Raw genomic sequence first — 4,788 nt, 5'->3', positions numbered from 1 at the left:
AAAGTGGCAGGGCCCTCCTATAATGCTGTCCTGTGGTGACAGTCTTGACTTCCCTGAGCTCTTAACCCATGTTTGCAACTGGTTACCCCATGGCTGGCTCTAGTTGGAGGGCCCCTGGCATCTCGATTGCAATATCGGAACCGGAACCCGTTCTCACCCCATACACTGCTCCTTCCTCCCCCCTTCCTTGCTCAGTTACCTGTACCAACCTGGCAATCCTGCAACCATTCACGTGCCTCTGTCTCCCTGGGCATCTGCAGACAGCATTTTCATCTCTTCCCGCCATTTGCATTTCTTCCCTAAGCTAAGCACTTCTCTAACAAATCTCACTAACTGATTCAACCAAAGACTAAAAAGTAGCTAGAAAATAACCAGCTTCCCCTTCAAGTCTGCCTTCGTATGTCTCCCACATCACCCCTTGCATGAATTAGCAGATTGCTGCTGTAACAAATTACCACAAACTCAGTAGCTTAAATGACCCATATTTGTTATCTCACAGTTGCAGAGTGCAAAATTCTGACAAATCTCACTGAGTTAAAATCTGAATGACATTAGGGCTGTGCTCCCTTCTGAAGTTTCCAGGGGAGCACCTACTTCCTTGGCTAGTCCAATTTCTACAAGGCGCATGTGCTCCTGGCTTTCTGGTCTCCATTCCTCTATCTCCAAAGCCAGCAGGGACATTAGGCTGAGTCCTTCTCCTGCTGCCACCTCTCTCATTCTCTCTTCTGTCCCCCCACCTTACTGTTTTTAAGGATGCCTGGGATTGCATTGGGTCCTCCCTCCAATAACCCAAGAGAAACTCCCCATCTCAAAGTCAGTAGGCGAGAAACCTTAATTCCATCAGCAAACTTAATTCCCTTTTGGCATGTGGGGTAACTGGAAGGTTCTGGGATGCCAGACACGGACATCTTTGGCCTGCCCACCCTTCCCCAGTTCCTCCCACAGGCCCTGCTCCTACAGTCCCTCAGACCACACAGGCCTAATTGCAGTTGCTCAGGCCTGTGGTTGACAGAACTTTCTCTCATGTTGTGCCCCCTCCTGGCTCACCCAGCCCTCCATCCCTCCCAGTTCACAAACCCTTTCATCCCCAAACTCACCTCTTTGCGGGATTTCCCAAAGCCTCCCCCAAACCCAGCACAACTAATTGCTTCTCTCTATAACACTTACTCCACTCCGTAGTACTGTGGCTGCTGGGTTGTGTGTTTTTCTCTCTAAGCTTGACAGTGAGCACGACGTTCACCCACTCATCCATCCAGTCTACACGTTTGTGGAGCACTCGCCGTTTGCTAGAAGTAGGAACCATATGAATGGATACAGTGGGATCCTGGCCTTCAAGGAGAATATAGTCTCTTGGAGGAGGTAGACCAATGATGAGACAAAATTCATGGTTCCTGTCTTAAAATATGAAAACGTGTTGTTGGTAGCACAGAATACAGAGCAAGTAATCCTGTGAGGGGACTTAAGGAAGGCGTCATAAATGGTGCTATTTAATCTGGTTCCTAGGTTAAGAAAAAAAGAAAAAGAAATACTAGACATAATTGCAGTAAAAGGATATGTCTCTCCCCTTTAGAGTCCCAATGACTAGGAGGTATTTGCTAAAGTGAATGTTGAACGGACAGAGTTTGGAGACTCGAATGGCATGCCCGGGGTGGCTAGTAAGTGGAAAATAAGCCTGGAATGGAAAAGCAGGTGCAGAAGGGGGCTTTTCAAAAGGCAGGACTCAATACCACTCAAAATGCAGCCTGCGGCCTGCAGACCACCCCAGGGGCGTGCACGGTGGGCTCGGCCGGCTGCTCACCTGCAGATCAGAATCCTTGCAGGTGGGGCACATGAACAGGGCTGTGCAAACTTCAGCACGTGTCGGCTCCATAGCCACCGAACCAAGCCAAGAAGACAAGGCCAAGAATGTAGAGTGAAATGAAAAGGAGGCTTAATTAGGCTTAACGGAAAGACACGTGAGGTGCTGTTTGTAAGATTCCTTCAGCAAATATTTGCCGAGCAGGGATTCTGTCTTGGGCACTATCCCAGGGGAATAAAGAGCAAAAAGGCTCTGATTTCAAGAAGCGGACCTTCCAACGGGGCATTGCGTACAACAGGCACACATAGTAAGATCACCTTGTTTGGCGGGGGGTTCCGGGAAGGACCGTGGTGATGACAAAGCCAGCGTGTGAAGGCTGGGGGAGAAGTGCCACCCAAGAAAGAGCAGGGACACTACCTGAGGTCAAGAGGAGCTCAGCCTACTGCAGGGGCCGTGTGGAGGGCAGCGTGGCCCGAACCTGGAGAGGACGTAGCCAAGTGAAGTGGGATGCGCCTGGAGAAGTAGGCAGAGAAGGAGTCATCAGAGGTTTAGATGACTGGCCAGCTGGCCTGATCTGTGGGGGTCAGGAGTATCCTGGGACAAAGGACTTCACTAAAACCCAGAAAGTCCCGGGAAACCAGGACAGGACTTAGGGACTTCCGAGAGAGGCCATTGGAAGACATCTGCATGACATAGCAATGGGCTTAACCTAAGGGCTTTCAGTAGGTCCAGAATATGCTATGATTTATGTTTCCCAGGACCACGCAGAACTTCGGGTGGAAGATGGGCTGGGAAGGGGGCAGCCAGAGAGGACGGTCTTCCTGGATTTGCACTCGATCGTTCTGGGGTGTAGTCGTGGTAAAGGAGATGGAGTGAGGTAGACAGGCCTGACGTGCGTTTTGAAAGTAGAAAGAAAAGTTGTCAGTCACACACAGGGGAGAACGAGGAACAGGGGAAGAATCCAGAATTAGGCAGCCCTCAGGAAGCCACGCGGTTAACTGGGAAGCGACAGCTTCAGGGGGTGTCTCAGGTAGGCAGCTGCATTTATGGGTTTATGGGTCATCTGCAGCTCAGAAGCTAAGTCCCACCTGGTCTGATGAAATGTCACGGAACTGACGAATTTCCTGGATTTACCAGCTGGCAACCCCCACACTGGAGCACCCTCCGGCTGCAGGTCACCTCGGAACCCTGTGTCTGTGATAGGTCTGGGGAACTGTAGCCACATTTTCTGCCAGGTGACAGGGCTGTGGTTGACGGAGAGCCGGGCCCAGCCCCACATCCCGACTCCACCCTGAGTTACCCCAGGAACCCCCGAGGGAGGCTGCTATCACAGCCACTGGGCGGCCGGCACTGCTTAAAGACCCTCCTTGTCTTCAACCTTCCAGCCTTGAAAGTCAGGAAGGGGATGCCCTGAGAATTTACACCTCCCTTAAAAAAAAAAAAAAAAAAAAGATTTTATTTATTTATTCATGAGAGACACAGAGAGAGGCAGAGACACAGGCAGAGGGAGAGGCAGGCTCCATGCAAAGGAACCTGATGCGGGACTCGATCCCAGGACCCCGGGTCACACCCTGGGCCGAAGGCAGATGCCCAACTGCTGAGCCCCCTGGACGCCCCGAGTTCCTGCCTTCCTGCAGAATGTAGCTTTCCCTGCATGACGCCAGGCCGCAGCCGAGTGACAACGCAGAATGAACCTGCATGCATGTGTTTTCTGGAACCTCAACCATCCCTCTTCTGCCTGATTCTCTACCTGAGAACACAGATGAGTAAGACGGTGTCAGTTTGCATAGAGACAAAATACAAGTACGTCCAGAGCTGACTGCCGCTGAAGGCCAGCCTCATAGCATCAAATAAAAAAATACAAATAGACGCCATCCCCTTCTGGAACAGCCGGCACTCTAGATAGCGCTGCAAATGATCCAAACGTTTCCAAACTGATTCTAACAGGCAAAATTGTTTTTCTGTTTAAAATGATTCTTTAAGATCGCCTTTTGCTTTTGCTCCTTAGACCCAGTAGTCATCCAAATCCGTTTTCTTTCCTCAAAGGCTTCATGTCTCTTTTTCTTCTCCTGAATTGAGATATCCTCTTGTATTTTGCTAGAAACCTCTGTGGGGGCATCCTGATGTCCTGGGCTGGAACTAAATTCATCGGTTCCCCACTCTTTCTGCACCACCTCCACCATCCTACGGGCCCCGTCAAGACAGGTAGGCCCAGACATAGTCACAAAGAGACACCAGCTGCTCCCCCTAAAAACAGAGTTTACTTTAAACATGAGTCTTCAAGTAAACTTATAAGTTAGAAAGTTATACCTGGGAATTTCAACCAGCCGAAGAAGGTTATGACCAGCAAGATCGTTTCTGTTATTTTCAATACTGACTTCAAGATTTTGAAATTCAGATCCAAACTCAAAACACGGCTTTTTTGTTTTTTTCCCTAGTCGGTGTAGAAAGAGTGATGCTCTGCTTCCCCTTTGTGGCAGAGCTTGATACTTCACTCTCTAGAAGCCAGATTTCTAGCCAAGACAAAAGGAGGAAGCGGGCGCTGTCAGGAGGTTTATTTATTTTTATTTTAAATTACCCATATCATTATTTCCTTTTTTGAACAAAAGAAGGCAATAGCTATTTCATAATATCCTTAGAGGAATTTCCTTTTTATTTTTCTTCTAAATTTTGAAAGTCAGCGAGTAGCCCTCTACAACTATAAAGGTGGAGGGTGTTATTCAAGGTTTCTTTTTAGCTCATGGGACACTCAGGGGAAAGCCAAGGTGAGGTCATATATCTCTCCAGATTCTCTACTTTGTAAAGTAACAACAACAATATCTATATCAATGAAATAAAGTTCCTATTGAAAAAATGGCATATATGGCAAGCGGAAAATGGAAGTTTAGAAGTTCTGGGAGCTGGGACAGTATCACTTGCTTCAGGAACTTTTCTCTGGAACCCCTGAAGCTGAGGGCAGGCAGCAGGCTCTCTTGGGTGGTGTAGCCTAA

The sequence above is a fragment of the Vulpes vulpes genome, chromosome 13 (genome assembly GCF_048418805.1).
Source record: "Vulpes vulpes isolate BD-2025 chromosome 13, VulVul3, whole genome shotgun sequence".
Lineage (NCBI taxonomy): Eukaryota > Metazoa > Chordata > Mammalia > Carnivora > Canidae > Vulpes > Vulpes vulpes.
The sequence above is the reverse complement of the archived record's forward strand: the minus strand, read 5'-3'. Positions refer to the sequence as shown.